Source organism: Hakea prostrata, chromosome 5, assembly GCF_041222555.1.
Source record: "Hakea prostrata isolate BN-2017 chromosome 5, UWA_Hpros_2, whole genome shotgun sequence".
NCBI lineage: Eukaryota > Viridiplantae > Streptophyta > Magnoliopsida > Proteales > Proteaceae > Hakea > Hakea prostrata.
Genome location: NC_142604.1, coordinates 28,939,222 through 28,958,762, shown reverse-complemented (window position 1 = coordinate 28,958,762; position 19,541 = coordinate 28,939,222). Strand labels below are relative to the sequence as shown.

The window sequence follows — 19,541 nt, the reverse complement described above, 5'->3', positions numbered from 1 at the left end:
AGGTATTTCAAGAATCATTCCTGAGACCCAACGGCAGACCTTCCCTACCCTTTTCACCCTGTTGCAAGTGTCCCTATCCTGCTTTTCCCTAATTACTAGCTCCCACTCTTCCTTTTCTTTCCCACATCCATTACCCTAATCCTTCCTATCTGCCTGACTCAAACCTTAGTGTCTTTGGATGTTCCAAAACCCATCCTGACTAGTTCTGTTAAAATCCTAACCTTCCCTAATCCTCCCATACCCTAGGTATAAATTTCCATCTCACCAGGAATCTTTTTGATGAAAACCCAGATTTAGGGTTAAGGGTAGTTTGGGAATTTCCCTAAATCTAAGGGTTGCCCAGGAATTCTAACTAAGAAGATTGAATATTCTAGGGTTTGTAATGGATTTTATCAATCAAAAACCCTGCTGTAATGTAATTTCAGTTCTGAAATTTTAACAGAATCAGAAATCTAGGGTTTGAAAAAGAAGAGGGGGGGGGCGGGTTCGATTAGGGTAGAAAAGAGGCTAAACTTGCTGCCTTTGAGTGTTCAGACCTTATTCTAATGGGGAGGTTCTGAACAGCAATATAATTTGGGTTCTGAATTCAGTAAGTTTTATGATAAGTTGCAGAAATTTCTGTTTCCCAAATTTCTGCCCTAGACAAGGAGCTGAATGAGAAGGAAGCCTGGGGTGTGTGTGCTAAGGGGACTAGCAGGGTCTGAGTGGGATGGGGGAAGGACTTGGCAAGGTCGTAGGAGGTTGGGAAGGTACCTGGAGGTCTGAAACAGCAAGGGGAAAAGGGCTGTGTTGTCCTGCAGGGGTTTGGACTGGGTACTTCAAATATGCGCAGGGCAGCGGAGGGGCAGAGAAGGGCTGAAAGACGGGAGGGGAAGCAGGCGTGGGCAGGGGAGAAGGGGGGGGGGGAAGGAATGGGGCTGGGGATGATCACTTGTTAAGAGCTTCTGGGAATGAAGAATGGCTGCTGTGATCTGAGAAGAGCTTCTGGTTGTAATGGAGAATTATTCAAAATCCGCCGTGGCCCTCCCAAAGAGAACCACGACCCTGTGGTTTGTAGAACTCTTAAATTATATTCAATCCAAAACTGCCAAATTACAGAGAATACTTGGCTATTTATAGCCTTTACAAAGAAAGAAGAACTTGACTCAAACTCAAGTAAGACTTAGAAATCAACCTAACTACCACCTAAGTAAGAGACTTCTTCTTGGAATAAATGATGCCTTATCTAGTAGAGTCCTCTTTAGGAAAATACTCCTTACACAAGTACCTCACAAATTCTAAACAAAACCAAACTCCTAAAATAAGAACCCTCTTTGTTAAAGAGTCTTATCTTATTCACAACCTAACCAATTCAAACACAACTCAAATTAAAAAATTACAATGGACTTGACTCTTTGATAACTGACAAAATACTAACCAAATAAAAGAAATAAAGATAGATCCTTAACCCTCGGATTGAGGGGATTCCAACCAGACCCATCTTGAGCCCTAAAAGGGCTGTAAAAATGACCAGAATACCCCTAGAATGGGGTTTGGCCAGCATGTTTGGGTGGTTCTTGGGTCCCACTTCGGGTTTGGCCGAGGGGTGTCTCTATGTTCGCATCACTTTTGTTCTCATACTGTCGATTACTTTGTCCAAATCATCCCAAAACCATACCTAAACCATCCCATAGGATACCCCTTTGTTTCCAATCCTGCCAAAACATACCTAAACCAACCTGTAGATAAAATCCTGACTCTTTGATACCCCAATATTTTGCTGGTTCTTTGTCCTAAGGTTAACTTTGAACCCTGGGTTGCATCAGTGGAATCAAGCTAGAAGAACCAGCAAGAACTAACGGTAGAAGGTGCCCATTAGTCAGAGCTAGCATGATCCAGTAGTAGACAGAACCTTAATGATTTGAAATATTGTTACCAGAGGGAAACTGAACACAAAAGAACCCCATGATGAAGGGTACTATGGCTACAACCCTTCCATCAATGTCATCTCGAAGCTCCTTTCAGCAGATCCAGAAGAGGAGGACTGGAGGAGGAGTTGCCTTTCTACACCTGGGTTGCATCAGTGGAATCAAGCTAGAAGAACCAGCAAGAACTAACGGTAGAAGTTGCCCAATAGTCAGAGCTAGCATGATCCAGTAGTAGACAGAACCTTAATGATTTGAAATATTGTTACCAGAGGGAAACTGAACACAAACGAACCCCATGATGAAGGGTACTATGGCTACAACCCTTCCATCAATGTCATCTTGAAGCTCCTTTCAGCAGATCCAGAAGAGGAGGACTGGAGGAGGAGTTGCCTTTCTACACCAGAGTTAAATCAGGTGATTGTATAGGCCAAGTACTCATTGATAGCGGTAGTAGAGTCAACTTGGTTTCTAGTGTGTTTGTAAGAAGGGCCAATCTGAAGAACATCCCCATCCCTAACTCTCTCTCTTGAATGCTGATAGGATTTCTCAGAGATGTTTAGTCCCTCTCAGTCATTGTGTTTATTATGATGAGGTTTGATGTGATGGAGTTCCGATGAGGGTGAGTGACATTGTATTGGGGAGACCTTGGTTGTATGACAATGATGTAGCCATTATGGGGGAGAGAATGTAAGTTTGTCCACAATAGTCATGTAATTGTCCTATTACCACTAAACTTACCAGCAGAGATTTGGAAGAAACAGGCCAGCCAATTACATCAGCATAATTCTAGCTCTACATCCCAAGAATTCGAAGGACCTACTCCAGAAGTCCAGCTTGAAGTGAAGCCCCTCCCATTCCAGGAAAAGTTAAAGCCATAAGTTCCAATCCAGAAGTTTTACAAGTAGTGGATAACACCATAAGTGATCACACAGGGAAGGCAGAACTCCGTCTTCTAGACAATAGACCTTCTCCACCAAGCCAGGTTGTGCCAGAAAAATCAGGTAAAATCAGCAACTCTGGAGGTTGTTCTGATGAAGATCACTTAGCCAGAAAGCACCACAAAAGAAATGTAGTTGTGTTGAAATAAATGATTGTAGTAGAATGGCTTATTGATCCATGATCTCAAGCCCTCTATTTATAATTGAGTGGAAAGTAGACTATTACAAGGAATAGAATTTTACATGAATGCAAACTCTAATTTAACTCCTATACAAACTCTAATTGGACTCCTACACTCCCCCTCAAGTTGAGGCATAGATATTAGTCATGCCCAACTTGCCTACAATAAGAAGGAAATCTGTTTCATTCAAACCCTTAGTGAAAACATATGCTACTTGGTCTCCAGATCTTACAAAAGACATGCAGATAAGCCCTTGTTCCAACTTTCCTTTGACAAAAAACCTGTCAAGTTCAATGTGCTTAGTTCGATCATGTTGCATTGGATTATTAGCAATACTAATAGCAGCCTTGTTGTCACAATATAACATCATAGGGTTTGGAACTTGGACTTCAATATCTTGCAGCAAGCCTTTCAACCATAGTAGCTCTCAAACTCCACGAACCATAGCTCTATATTCAGCTTCTGTACTAGATAAAGCTACCACATTTTGTTTCTTACTTCTCCAAGTAACTAGATTACTTCCAACAGATTACTTCCAACAAAGGTACAATAACCTGAAATTGACTTCCTGTTTGGAGATCCAGCCCAGTTTGCATTAGTGTATGCTTCTACTTTTAGATTATCGTTGGGTGACAGAAATATTCCTTTTCTAGGAATTCCCTTCAAATACTGTAGTATTCTGGTAACAACCTTCATATGAGCTAAATATGGATCATGCATGAATTGGCTCACTATCCCTACAGCATAAGCGATGTCTGGCCTAGTGTGGGACAAGTAAATAAGCTTCCCTACCAGCCTTTGGTATCTTCCTTTGTCCACTGGTTCTCCCTTTTTTTCTTTAAGTTTAGCTCCAGCTTCAATAGGGGTATCAATTGCTTTACACCCCAACATTCCCACTTCTAATAATAGATCTAGGACATACTTTCTTTGGGATAGGAATATACCTTTATTTGATCGAGCCACCTCAATCCCTAAGAAATATTGTAACTTCCCTAGATCTTTAATTTCAAACTCTCTGCCAAGAAAGTCTTTCAACTTTTGAATTTCTTCACCATCATTCCCTGTGATGACAATATCGTCTACAAAAACAATGAGAAGTGTGATGTTAGTACCTGACTTCTTGACAAATAGTGTATGATCAGCATTGCTTTGCTTGTACCCAATAGAAGTCATTGCCTTCAAAAGGCGTCCAAATCAGCATCTAGGAGACTGTTTTAACCCATAAATTGACCTCTTCAACCGACAAACTTTCCCTGCAGTATTGTCATCGGAGAAACCATGTGGGATTTCCATATAGACCTCTTCTGCTAACTCCCCATGTAAGAAGGCATTCTTTACGTCTAGTTGGTGCAAGTTCCGGTGTTTGTTCACAGCTACGGACAACGGTAACTCGACGTATTTAGTTTCGCAACGGGGCAAAGGTCTCCTGATAATCAATCCCATAGGTCTGGGTAAACCCCTTTGCAAATAGTCTAGCTTTCAACTTGTTGACTGATCCATCCATATTTTGTTTAACCACAAATACCCATTTGCAGCCCCTTTGCAAATAGTCTAGCTTTCAACTTGTTGACTGATCCATCCATATTTTGTTTAACCACAAATACCCATTTGCAGCCCACTGGTTTTTATCGAGGAAGTGTAACCAGCTCCCAAGTGTCATTTTTCTTCATTGCCTGCATTTCCTTTACCATAGCTTCCTTCCATCTCTTATCAGCATAGGCTTCCTGCCAACTTTTAGGAACAGATACAGATGACAAAGAGGATATAAAAGCACGGTAGGAGTCAGACAAAGAGTTATAAGAAACATATTTAGCTATGGGATGTTGAGTACAAGATCTGACCCCTTTTCTAACAGCAATAGGAAGATCAGAAGAAGATACCTCAGTCGAATCTGATTCTGGAGTAGGAGATTGAAGTGGTAACGTATCACCTTTCTCCACCTGCTTTAGCCGGTTGTATTTCTTCCTCTGATAAGTTTGCACCTCCTTATTCTGATCAATCTGGTTTTGAAAGACCCCAACAGTGTGTCTCACAGGAGTGGTCTCCCCCTGGCTAGGTTCTTCACATGGTTCAGAAATCAAAGGGGGAGGTATAGAGTCCTTAGGTATATTGGCCGAAGTCTCCCCCTGGTCAGGAAACTCTTTTGGGACTCTTAAATTGTGTTGGTGTGTGATAGGAAGATCTAAAGTCGGAAATAACACCTCTCCTCTAGGACTCTCCCCCTGGAGAGGTGTATAGTAAGGGCAAAACTCGTGAAAAAGTATATCCATGGATACAATGGTTTTCCTGGAAGGAGGATGATAACATTTGTACCCTTTCTGAGTAGCATAATACCCCAAAAATATGCCGCGTAGGCCGCGGGGAGCCAGCTTACTCTGGTGGGCTGTAATTCTGGCATAACACACGCATCAAAAAACCTTTGGGGGAATAACAAAAGAAGAGGCTCCCTGAAGAATCTCATTAGGACATTTAAAACCAAGTATCCTACCGGGCATCCTATTCATAAGGTAAGAAGCAGTGAATATAGCATCACTTTAGTACTGGTCAGGTGCATTCATAGCAATCATAATAGAACGGGCTATCTCTAAGAGATGCCGATTCTTCCTTTCGGCCACCCCATTTTGGGCAGCCGTATCAATGCAACTGGTCTGATGTATTATGCCAGAGTTAGAGAGATATGTTTGAAATTCACCATCAATATACTCTGTGCCATTATCACTGCGAAGGATCTTCACAGTGGCATTGAACTGAGTTTTAATCATATTATAAAAATCACGAAAACGTCGGAAAACTTCATTTTTTTGTTTTAAAAGATAAATGCATGTTGAACGAGAGTGACAATCAATAAAAGTAACAAAGTACCTATGGCCAGTAATAGACACACGTCGGCAGTGACCCCACACATTAGTATGAATTAGCATAAAAGGAATACGTTTTCTATTATGAAGAGAAGGTAAATAAGTAGAACGAGTCTGCTTTGCAAAAATGCAGGCTTCACAAAAAAAATTATTCTCATTATAAAAAGAAACCAAATCAGGAAATATTTTCTTACGAGTTCCTAGAGGGGGGTGACCTAGCCTACGGTGCCACTGATGAAGGTCTGATATTACCGAATGGACCGGATTAGAAGATGTAGTCAAAGCAGACGTAGATTCTCCAATTGGCTCGAGCAAATAAAGTCCATTGTCTAGTTTACCACGTCCAATCTCCTTCCCCGTGACCAGATCCTGGAAGACACAGTAAGATGGGAAAAAAGTTACTTTACAATTCAAGTCATGTGTAAGACTACTGATAGAGAGTAGGTTAGTAGAGAAGGATGGAACATATAAAACTTTAGACTAAGAAAGTGATGGAGAATGCTGAATGGTCCCTTTTCCAGCAATGGAAGAATAGGAGCCATCCGCAATTTGAACTTTATCCTTTCCAGAAGTTGGAGAATATTGTAAGAAAGAGGAGGATAAACCTGTCATATGATCTGTGGCTCCTGTATCAATGATCCAAGGAGTAGAAACCGAAGAAGCTTGAAAGCTTGTAAAGTTTTACCTAGAAGTAGCAAGGTAGGAGTTGGTATGGGTAGTAGAGGAAGCAGTGGTCGAGGGCCTCGAGGTTGTATCGTCAATAGTTGTCATGTTGACAAAATTATCTGCAGTTCTTCAGTCTTCACCCTTTCGAAGTAACCGAAATGTCGCAGAATACAATAGCCAAACCACCCAAACAAATGATAGAATTCAAAAAATACTTATAAAGAATACCATTTTTTTTCTTTTGTTCTGATTCTGAATCTGATTCTGAATCTGATTCTGATTCTGATTCTAATTTAATTGAAGTTGTAGAAGTAGCGGTAGTTGCAGGATCTGAAGCTGCGTGTCAAATCGGGCATTGGGGAGCTGAAATCGAAGCTTTTGCAGTTGCAGGAGCAGCGGAAGTTGCTGATTTCTTCTTCTCTTCTTCTTTCCTTTGTTTTCTGTTTTTATTTGTCGAATCGAGACGGAACTGATTCGTCGGAACTGAATCGACAGTCTTCTTCTCTTCTTCTTTCTTCTTTTTCTGTTTTAGTTGGCGACCAAGACGGTACTGAAAAACTGCCAGCTGTAGAACTGAAGATTGGCGATGAGTTTAAAAAAAAAATTAGAAGAAGAAGAAGGTGGGTTGCTTCCCTAAGCGAACGATAGGTTACAGAAAAAATTTTTCTTTGATGGTTGCAGAAAATTCCTGCGACCATTGCAGAAACTTCTGCAATGATTGGAGAAAATCTGCGATGGGTTTTGCGAGAAAAAAAGAAGAAGATCCTAATCGAACTTAGGCTCTGATGCCATGTTGAAATAAACGATTGTAGTAGAATGGCTTATTGATCCATGATCTCAAGCCCTCTATGTATAATTAAGTGGAAATTAGATTATTACAAGGAATAGAATTTTACATGAATGCAAACTCTAATTTAACTCCTATACAAACTCTAATTAGTCCTAGAAGAAACCATTGATAATGTAGTGCGCTTGGATCATTGCTAAGGTATTAGTGAGATAACAAAACGAACAAAGCTCTTGTCGATGCTTACTACAACCATGCTAGAAGAGTTTGATGGTGACCCTAAGGCTATCAAATCCTTGATGACAAGGACTTCATAATTGACGGAGATGCCCCCACAAGGTACAGAGACATGGCGAAGTCAGCTTACACCAATCAGAGACGTAAGTGATGGAGTACCCATTCCACCAGAGGTTTCTTATGCCCTTGGCACTAAAGGTAGAGTATTTCTGTCCACAGACATCAGGACTGCACCAGCCCCTATTCCATGTGAAACGTCCCTCCTTTTAGCCTCAAATTTTTTTCTGGGAGTACCACCAGTAGGTTAGGACGACGCCAACCAGGAGAGTTGATGCAGAATTGGCAGCAGATACAAAAGAGAGAAAAGACCAAAGCTCAAGCCCATTAAAGCCTAAGGACATGACCCAAAACAGCCCATGGCTTGCATGGGCTAGGACTATTGGAGTGGGTTTAAAATGAGCCCATGGTTTCATGGGCTTGGATCACTTTAGTGGAAGAAGAATACCAGCCCACTATTTTGAACTAAGCCCAAGTCTAGCTTTGAAAAGTCAACAAAAGGAGCTAGTAGGTGGTGTTGGTTAGTGGTGGGGTATAGTTGGTGGATATTTCCATTATTGTTTTGACTAGTGGTGTTGGGTAGTAGTTGGATATTTCCAATGTTGTTTTGACTAGTGGTGTTGGGTAGTAGTTGGATGTTTCCATTAATGTTTGTAGTAGGTTGTGTTAGCTAGTGGTTGGATGTTACCATTAATGTTTTTGTCTCTTTAGAATGCTATATAAAGAGACTTATGTAAATGGTGAAAAAACAACTTATGAATTGAAATCAAATTGCTTGCTAGCATTCCTCCTCTTTGGAGAACCCTTGTGTTTGATCAAGGTAGATTGGTGTTCGATCCAATCGATCCACCTTGCGGTGAGAAGCCCGGGTGTTAAGACTCCTTGTGTTTGATCAAGGAAGGTTGATGTTTGATCCAATCGATCCACCTTGCGGTGAGAAGCCCGGGTGTTACATGTTACTTTGTTGTCCTTATTGTTCTCTTAATTCTCTTATATTGTTCCATCCATTCTTCTTTATAGCATACTGCTGTTTTGAAGACCTAGTTAGTCCTTGTTCTTAAACCAATATCCTTGTTCTACCACTTCGGTTTTCAGCCTTCCATTATATCTGAATTTTATCTATCTTAAGTCTATCAAATCTGAAGTTGATTTCCTGAGAAAGGTCCTATTTGGCTACTGTTTTGATCATTCAAATACAATACTACATTACGAGTACTAGTATAAGCATTCCTCAAGACATGTTTGAAGTCCAGGCTATCATTATTGAAGAAGGCAAACATAGAGGAGACACTACAGGGATTCTCAAGGCTATAGCTACAGTGCTGACTGAGGTGATGACAATGAAAGACTCCAGGAGCATGCCCATTGACTTCAAGTGCTCAGTAGCCTACTGACTTCATCTTTCCTCCTAGGGTTTTTGTCAAAAAGGGCCCCTAGTATTGAAGACTTCATCTCCACCAGCCTTATCTTATTGGAGTTCTGTTTAGGAAAGGTGCAAGCAGCCACACACATGCTATTTCCTCCCCACTGTAAGATGCGAGGATGAGTTCATACCAGAAGCCTCCAGAAGATTGACCTAGGAGTACATAGTCGGCATCTTCATCAGTAGTTGAAAGATTTCAAGAAGGGGCGAGCTGATGTAGCCAGGGTTGGACCCCCTATAGTTGGGCCTAAAGCTCAGACCCTATTCATAGCTGGTTGAATACCCTAGTGGCATTTTGGTCATTTTAGAGGGGTTTGGTTGGAATCCCCTTGATCCAAGGATCATGGATCTATCTTTATTTTTCTGTTCGGGTTTGTTTTTCTCTAGTTATTAAAGAGTCAATGTCTGAGTAGGAATCCCAGTTAGAGTCCAACTTTCAAGTAGGACCCCTCCTTGTAATTAGGCATTTTATTTCCAAAGTAGTATTTTTTTGGAACTCTTATTTAAAGGGTCCTTTTCTAGTTTTTATCTGGAGATAAGAGTTGTAAAGGGAATCCTATCCTAAGTAGGATCCCCTAGTTGAGTCTTATTAGGAATTAGTAAGTTGAGTCCAAGTAGGTTTTATTTCAAGTAGTAAGGCTATAAATAGCCCCTCTTATTATGGATGAAAGCAGTTTTGAGTTATTGGGGAAAAAAATCAGAATTTGAAGGAGAGTGGAGTCGTGGTCCTAGGCACGGTTGTGTGAATAATTCCTGCAATTCGTCATCTCCTTGATCACTTTCAAGCCTATGACAGCAGATATGCTCAAACATCACAGCAGCCTAAGTCTTCCCATCCAAGTAAAGTATAAACCAGCCATTTCCCTGCCTCCTTAAGACCTTGCGCAACCCTTCCCCAACCTATTGTTTCCTCTTCTCCATTTTCTTTCCCCTTTCTTGAACTTAAGACAGCATGGGAAACCAACAAACCATCACAGCCCTTTCTTGAATTGCAGAATTTTCTGCAATTCAATTCCTTCTTGATTTTTTGTGGCAGATCTGAAACAGAAAAGAAATAGAGAGAAAAGAAAGAAGAAAGAAATAAGAGAGAAGGAAAAGAAAGAATCAAGAATCATTCCCAGGACCCAACCGCTGACCTTCCCTACCCTTTTCACCCAATCGTAAAGTTTCCTGTCCCCGTTCTCCCTATATATTAGCTCTTACACTTTCCTTTTCTTTCCCACATCCATTACCCTAATCCTTCCCGTCTACCTGATTCAAACTTTAGTGTCTGTGGATGTTTGTAAACCCTAGCCCCCCATCCCAACTAGATTTGTTAAAACCCTAACCTTCCCCAATCCATCCTATACCTTAGGTGTAAATTTCCAACCCATCCAGGAACCTTTTGTTCTCGAACTATCGATTGCTTTCTCCAGATCATCCCAAAACCTTACTTAAACCATCCCATAGGATACCCATTAGTTTCCACTCCTAAAACATACCCAAACCAACCCGTAGATAAAATCCTAACTCTTTGATTGCCCAATATTTTGCTGGTTCTAATTAGAGAATGGTCCTGGAGGTTAACCCAGACCCCTGTGTTACATCAAGAATTCACCTTAATATTTAGGTGCCTTGGGAAGTCCAAAATCCATGAAAAAATTCAAGAAAAAAAGTGTGTTAAAGGAAAGGGTGATGGGGTTTAGGCTGTAAAATACTTGGATGAGGGAGCCTTGTGGAGCTTTGGGTCGGATGGTAGTGGAGTCTGGAAAGTTGTCACTTAAGCCACAACAAGGGTCTTGGGTTGACTTCTCCTAGAACCTTATGGAGTACTCAACTCTTAGACCTTCTTTGGCCAAAGTTGACCATTTGTTGTAACAGCAACACACACATAAAAACATGCAAGGCTTGAGAGTTAATGCGCAATCATTTGGAGCTATCTCTATTCTACCCTCACGGGGGTGTAAATAGGCTGCTAATCACCCATACAACTCATAAAAGAAATAGGAACTGAACTCTAAAGAAATAGAAGTTAGAACCAAGGTATTAAATTTCGCGAAATCTCGGCTAAATCTCACCGACATTTTGGTGTTTTGGTAAACACCGAAATGAAATATGGGTCGAAATGGAAAAGTTTGAAATTTTGTTCACTAAAATTTTTGGCAATCCTTATCCTTATGACACATCCTTTAGGATGGTTGGTTGTTTTATGATGATGATGATGCTAGCTACAAAAGGGCAGTGTTTGACTATTTGGAGCACTGCATGGGTTTGATTGCAAGGGTTGAGTATGTCCACCGTTCACAGAGGTAGGCCTACAGGGTTGAGACGATGGAGCCACCACAGCACAATGTCCATTATTAGGTTATTCATAGGTGTGATATGTATTGTAAATTTGTAATTCATTTATATAACACAATTATTTTGTTTTAACCGTGTACTATTAACTTCTACACTTGTACTCAACTACTTGTATATTGAATTTTAGTTGTTGGCTTTTTGTTACATTTTAATGAAGATCTTAGTGTTCTCTTGCATCTTATCCATATTTACTTTAGTTAAAATTCATGTTCTATGACTTCTAATTTTGCTCATATACAATAGGGCATGTGCTGATCAAGAACACCACTGTGGCTTAGGTTATAGGAAAAAATAACCCTTTTAGTGTGTTTATTGGCCTCAAATTAGGCTGGACATTAAAAACCCATCGAAACTTAAGGTCAAAATCTGAAAAAAAGTTCTGAAATTTTGGTCTTCTAGGTAACTCGGTAAGTACCAATAGATCGAGATGACTGAAATTTCGCACCTTGATTAGAAGATTTCTTACACCCGAGTGTCATAGCTTGTCAAACATAGGCCCACAAGTATAGCCTAGAAGATAGATGGGATAAAGTTGTAGGCCCAACGTGCTTAACCTGCAACATCCATGGGTACAAGCATAGAACAAATTTCCAGTGAAACGATCGAAATTTTTACCAAAATATCGGCATTTTTCAAAATTGACATTTTGTTACAATGTTTCGCGCAAAATAGTTTGAAATTTCGACTAGTTTCGGTCGATTATTCCTTATAAAATCCTCTATCTCGCAGGTTTCAATCTTTCTACCCTAGTTTCGCAGCTTAGGCTTTGACCTCTATTTGCTGATTTTTTATATTTTTTTATTAAATTTTTATTTATTTCTACCCCATTTTCACCTTATTTCCACAACTCTATCGCCTTCAAATAGCTCTTTTGCTCCTCTTTTGCCACAACAATTATTCATGGGTCCAAGACCAAACTACAAAGGAAACTTCAAAGCCTGAAGTGATATAAGGCCTCTACAAGCACAGAATGTGAAGCATGAACCACACCCAACAGTTCTAAACTTCTCTTTTTTATTTTTGTTTTGTTCATGACTTAAATGATTCGTCACTTGATCTAGTTGATTATTGCATTTTGTTGACTTGTTGTATATGTAACCATTCTATCAAACAATTCATGTATGTTGATAATTCTATGCCTGTATGCAATATAATTTGTATTTCTCGGAACCAATCATTTGTTAGTATACTTGATGATAGTTTTTCAGTGATTTTTTTGGCAAACTACCAGTTTAATTGTGTTTAGTATGCTTTAAATAGGTAGGCGGCAAGAGATAAGATGAAATGGAGACCATACAAGCCCCAAAACCTGGGGTTGAAGCCTTAATAAAAAAGTACCAGTTTTTGACTGAAATTTTTGTCGAAACCTCAAGATTTTGGTTTTTAGCCAAGTCGAAACCGGCCTCGGAAGTCGGAACTGAAACCTCAGTCCAAGGGTATAAGCTTGGAAGGCCTAAATGGCCTAACCCATGAATATATGTATTGGGCTAAGATTGGCCTTTTATCTTTTTCCCCCCCCTTCACTTGTAGGGAAGACTAGCCTTGTAAGCGTCTAAATCCTTGTAATTGTTTAGAATTTAACCTTGGAAATATTTAGGGGCTTTGGAGAATATCATCTAAGCTAGAAAGTTCTCCACTATTGGACAGAGGACACATATACAAATCCTAGCCATTCCTTGTAAGCTAAAGTGCATACAAGTAGAGTTTGTTGTATTTGGACAAGGCGTCAAGCAAGTGAGTTCCCAGCCTTGTCAATGAGTTGTAGTGCTATTACAATTTTCATTACTTATACAAATCCTGGCCATTCCTTGTAAGCTAGAGTGCATACAAGTAGAGTTGGTTGTATTTGGACAAGGCCTCAAGCAAGTGAGTTCCCAGCCTTGTCAGTGAGTTGTAGTGCTATTACAATTTTCATTCTTCCAAACTCTCTTGTAATCTTTTTTTATCTTCTTATACTTGTACTTTGGGGAGGGCTTTGGCGCAATGGTTAGTGGACCACAATTGTAGCCTGAGGTCAAGGCATCAAAACGGCCTCTCAGCAAAAATTGTTGGGGTAGTGATGTAACCTGAGAGACAACAAAGGAGGTGCCGAAAGAGGGCCCAAGCCCACTAGCAGCTCGCAGCAGCCCAGAGGGGGTCGAACCATTGCAGGGGTATTTTGGTCATTAACCACCCCTAGTTCGAGCCCTGTTTAGTTGGAATAATTCCTGCTATTTTTGTGGAGTCCTTACCTACTTTTTTTTTGTTAATTGGAGTCCTAGTGTATGAGTTATTTAAGAGTTTTAGTTTTGAGTAGAAGTTCTTTAATTAATTAGTGGTGGGTTCCTAAGTTATTAATTAGGAATCCTAATTAGAGGTTAGTGGGTTTTTCTTTAAGAGTTCAAGAAGGAGTCTTAGTGCTAGCCATAAATACAAGTCTAGGGTTGTAATTCAGTTCAGTTTTGATGAATGAAATTGCGAGAATTACAGTCAGGAAGTGTGCCAATGTGCATCAGGGCTGAGAAGCCCTGTGCCAGCTGGTAAAGTCATCCCCCCCTCCAAGGTTCTGAGCAGCAACTTTCTAGGACCAGTAAGTCTCATTCCAGCCCTTCCCACACCCCTATTCTTTCTTTCCCACCCTTCAAATCTCTTTCCCCAAGGCTGCTGTGAATTCATACCCCCTGAAACCCCATCACACTCCTTTTCCCCCATCTTCTCCCCTCTCTAACCTGTGATCTCCTCCCCATCCTTATGGGATAGCCTAGGAAACCCCCGAAATCCCATTGCAGCCCTGTTTTGTGATTGCAGAAATTCTGCAACTCCATTCCCTTCTTGAGTCTGTGCTGAAATTCTAAGTAAGAAAAACAGAAAACAAAGCTGAAGAAAGAAAGAAAGAAAGAAAGAAAAAGAAAAAGAAAAGAAAAGGAAAGGAAAGAAAGAAAACGAAAGCAAGCAAGAAGGGAAGAATGACAAAGAAGATCCAATCAGGTTCAAGAAGTCACCCCAAAGCCCTCTTTGGACTAATTGCAAGAACCCAACCCCTTCTCACCTGTGCCGCAAGCATTCTTGCCTCCTTTTCATTTACCTAGGATTCCATCTACCATCTCGAGCTAGCTAACAAACCCTAAGGCTTCCCCCTTATCCTTGGGTAATTTTGGGTATCCCCAAACCCTAAAATTATCCTAATCTATCCCATCTTATTGATTGCTAAAGCCCTAACCCATCCCAAACTCATCCCATAGCTAATCCTTTTCTCAAATCCCTTCCTTGTGGGCTACCAAATTTTGAAATAGATTCCATATGGTGAGGTCATTGTTGCTGGTTATAGTTAAAGAGAGTTCCTGAAACATAACCATATCCCTGAGTTAAATCAGGTAGGGCTGCGTAGGAAATTCCCCACACACTGCTTGTGGAAACGCCTTCTACCCCAGGTTCGCCCCTTCTCTTTTTCCCAAGACTTCTAGAAGCATTATAGGTTTACTTAGTACGAGTAGAGAGCTGAGTGTTGACAGAGTTGGCTTAGTAGAAGACTAAGACCATGATATATGATTACACTCTTTTTTCTCTTAACTTAAATTTACTAGAACTTACATAAATATATTAATTAGACTCAGCTATGATGTATGGTGCAGTGTGTGGGTTGTTAAGAAGCATCATATAGATAAACTCACTGTGGCTGAAATGAGGATGCTAGGATGGATGAGTGGAAAAACTAGGAAGGATAAGACTACGAATGATCTACTAGAGCTGGTCTAGGAGTAGCCTCGAGAAGTGATAAGCTGCAAGAAAGTCGTTTGAGGTGGCATGGTCGTTCAGCAGAGGCCTGTAGATGCCCTGCACAGAAAAGTGATTTAACCAAAATTCAAGGAATTAGAAGAGCTAGGGGCAGATACACCCAGAGAACGAGAAACAGGCAACAGGCCAAAAGTAAGCCACGCGTGGAGGCAGAACCAGAGCCACCCCGGTGGGAACGGGCAAGGCGGCTTTTCTTCTTTTGTTGTTGCCAAACCAAATTCATTTTCGTTCTGGGGGGGCCAACCAGCCCTTGAATAGGCCTGACGTTACTGCAGGCCCACACCCATGCTGCTCTTCAAAGTAATGTCAAATCCGGTTGGTGCACATCAATTTTCCAATGGATAGAGCTTAGGGAAGGTTGGATGAAGAATTAATCTTGATAGACAATTTGAGTGCCATTTTCTTGAATATAGAGGACTCATTGAAGTTGAATAAGACTTGAACCACAATGATGGGGCATTCATCTCTTTGTTGTAAAAAATCTCGCCAAAGATAGTTTTGAGTCTTTTGACACCAAAAATTGTCTTGAAGAACTGGAGAACTTTACTTGAATTATCTTGAAAGACCCTTAGTAATTTTTTGAAGAAGTGCAAAACTTTACCCGATTGATCTTTAAATATTCCACTAATGTTTGATCTTCTTGGGATGCCTAAAGAGCTATTGTCTATTTTAAGTTTAATTTTGAGATGTTGGAGGCTGACACCATAAATAGTGTGTATAGGTTTAATTTTTGAGATGTTGGAGGCTAACACCATATATGGTGTAGCCTCAAATGGACAGGGGCCAATTAACCAAGACCAATTAACACTCCACTCATCTTTGATCCTCTTGGGTTGCCTTAAGAATTACCATCTTTTTGAGTTTTATTCGAGAGGTTGGAGGCTTACACTAGAGAATGGTGTAGCCTTAAATGAATTTAAGGCCAATTAACTCAAATGGGGGCTGGGGGGGGGTCAAAGAAAGGGTTTCTTGAGATTTTGGTTGTAGGCAAGGTTCAAGATCTCGTGAGATCTCGCTATTTTGAAAGGCTCGTGCCGAGATTGACCTTGAATCCCACGAAATACACCACTCGACCTGCCTTCCCATTTTGCAGACAGCTTCTAAGTTCTTTTTCTTGCCAGATTGTTGCCTCCTCTCGATTATAGAAAAAATTTCGATCGAAATGCCTGCATTTTTGAAAACCGAAACAGAACTCCAATTATTTCGGAAAAGTTACAGGTTTCAATTGAAATTTCAGAGATTTTGACCAAAATTTCAACCATCTTGGCCGAAATTTCGACCATATCAACATTCCAACTTGTTTTTCCTCAGTTTTTGTTGATTTCTATCCCATTTTCACCTAATTTCCATGACTCCTTCGCCTTCAAGTACCTCTTTTGCTCGTCTTTTGCCTCCAAACACCTCCTAAACCACAACAGTTACAAAGGAAACTCCGGTAGCAATAGATGTGAAGTATGAGCCATGCTTAACAGTTCCAAACTTCCCCTTTTTTTATTTTTGTTTTGTTCATGCCTTAAATGATCTTGTATTGCCTTGAAATTAATATATGTTTAGCCTAGAATTATGATCTATGATTGTGTTTTGTTAAACTTTTATTTATTTATTATTTGCTACCATTTATTTTTATTTTATGTATATATGATATGTGGGCTTCAACTTAATATATGTGAGACTCCATCACTTGATCTAGTTGGTCATTTTATTTTGTTGACTTGTTGTATATGTAACCATTCTATCAAACAATTCATGTATGGTGATGATTCTATGCATGTATGCAATACAATTTATACTTGTTGGAACTAGTCATTTGTTAGTATACTTGAATGATAAATTTTCAATGGTTTTTTTGTTGGCAAAATACTGGTTCCATTGTATTCATTATGCTTTAAATAGGTAGGAGGCAATAAATTAGATGAAATGGACGTCATATAAGGCCTGAAACCTAGGACCAAAATTTCGGTTGAAACCTAAAATTTCGGCCTTTTCTTGGGTCAAAATCTTGGTTTCGACCGAAAGTTTTTCCTTGCTCCCAACACGGATTTACCCTGGTTCATCCCATTTAGAGTTTCGCCTAGCTTTTAGGTTTTCATTATATTCTATTCTTAACAACCTACTATATATGTTAGGTTACAAGAGGATATATATAGGCTCAGAAACCCTAAGCCACAACAACTATTCATGGGCCCAAGCCCAAATTGCAAAGGAAATCTCAAAGCCCAAGGTGATATAATATAAGGCCTCTACTAGCCCCCTAGCCCACTCACCGGGGAGTGGGACCCCCATGTGTGTTGGGGGGTGGGGGTGGGGCGGGGAAGGTTTTGACAACAACATGTGAAGCATGAGCCATAACCTACACTTTTGTTATGAACTTGTGATTTATATTGAATTTATAATGGTTGTGTTATTATATTCTTGAGACTTGAGAATGTGATCTTCTATTGGGCTCATATGGATGGAATTTTGTTGGTATTTAAGTTATTTCTGTATCTTATCACTTGTTTTTGATTTATGTGTCCTAATAGTTTATATTTCGTACTTTATAATCTTGCTTGTTCATTCCTATAGCATTTCGGTTTCAAACTTGGGGTCGAGCTGGAACTCATACTTAGGGTTCTCTCCCAAATCTAAGGCAGCTAGTGTGTTTAGAAGTCCTAAAATAGGCTAAATACCAACTTTGAGCCCTACTTGACTCTTAAAATCCCCTGAGATGGGCCCTTGAGTTGGTTGGCAAAAAATACTAGATCTCCTTTTTTTTCAAGGGCGAGATTGCCCTTGAGAGCAAGATCTTGAACCTTGGTTATAGGCTCTTTTTTTCTTTTTCTTTTTTGGGATTTGGGGGGGGGGGGGGGGAGGGGTTGAGGTTGTGAGAAAAGCTCCATTGGGATGAAATCAATGATAAAGGATGTAGTTGGTATAGAAGGTGAGTGTTGTGGTATGGTAGCTGGAGTTTGAGAGGATTATGGTTGCTGGTTGAGGAGATGTGTGAATTCTTGATATGGGGTGAGAGAGGTTGCTTGAACCAGGGACTGGAAATTCCTGACAGAAACCAAAGGGGAAAAGAGGGGATTGGAATGGGGTAGGCCACCTGAATATTTGGTTGGGGTCTTGTAGATGCCAGAATTCATGGAGTCCTTTCATCCAGAGAAAAGATCTAGGCTTGACATCACCTTAGGATTTTAAGTGTCTCTTCATTCTTAGTCCTTCACTAACTAAATTGCACAAAACCAGCATGCAGCTGCATAACACGAGAATCACTCGAATCTGAGAAGCTTTACTAATTATATCAAGGTCGGGTGCTTTCCCGTTGAGACGGGGGGTGGGGGGAGGGGCTTATTTATACAACGTATGCTCCAAGCTGGACTCTAACTTAAAATTAGAAACTAATTCCAAATAGAAACTGATGGATTTAGATTAGGTTACCTAAAACTGTGATAAAAACGTTGGGCAGAATTTACATAACTTGACAAATTAAAATAATTAATTAACATATTTTCGTACCATCATCATATTAACCTATTTTTACCCCTGAAAAAAGAGATCATATAACCTATGGAACAAAGGTCCAACCCGCATATCTACCTAGCTACCCTAGGTTGATTTCAAAGGTAAATAGGCCACTTTGGTGCTGGATCTGCATCAATATTGGTGCTATTCACACCCATGATTGGCAGTAGATGGTCAAATCCTCATGCATCACACATTTACACTTTGTTTAAGTATTAATGACATAAATGAGCAATTAAGCAAGTTACACATTTAGAAAGTCTTTTTAAGTACTAAAAGACACAAATAAGATATTAAACAAGTGAAGAAATAAAGCATTCAGACATGTTCTCAAAGGTTCATTTAATAAGGTACATAATTTTCATGGACATCATCACATCGATACCTCCTATGAATATCCTTGCCTAGTACTTGGTAAACACTAATAATATCCTACAATGTCTTCTACAAGGAATCCCTCTAAATGTCTAAGGTGTTGACATGCATTGTATCTGAAAAGCATGAAAAAAAATCCACAACTGGAATTGCATCAGTTACATTAATAGTATCTGATCTTTTTATCAGAATAACTTCATATGTGCCGAAGTAGGTATTCTAGAATGCCTTACCATAGCTTTGTGTCATCGTTAACTGGGGCCTGAATCAAGCAAAACCAGTAATAGGAAGCATAGATTGCTGAAACCAGAGAAAAATTGCAGTCCTTTAATGGACAGTTAACTTATAAATTGAAAGAGGAAAATTACTGGTTATTAAAGCTGTGATACCATGTGTAAACATCTTAAGTATAAAATGATTAATGATACAAGATGAGAGTGATAGGGAGAAGAAACGCAGAAGGAGACTGCTCGGAATACTATGGTAGTTACAA

At 40.0% G+C, this 19,541-nt stretch overlaps 1 protein-coding gene across 1 annotated transcript in view; it reads left to right on the top strand.

Annotated features, from left to right (window-relative positions):
• The window catches only part of LOC149015791 (mannosyl-oligosaccharide 1,2-alpha-mannosidase MNS1-like), a 70,874-nt gene that overhangs the window by 16,515 nt on the left and 34,818 nt on the right, over positions 1–19,541 (top strand). The window lies entirely within an intron of this gene.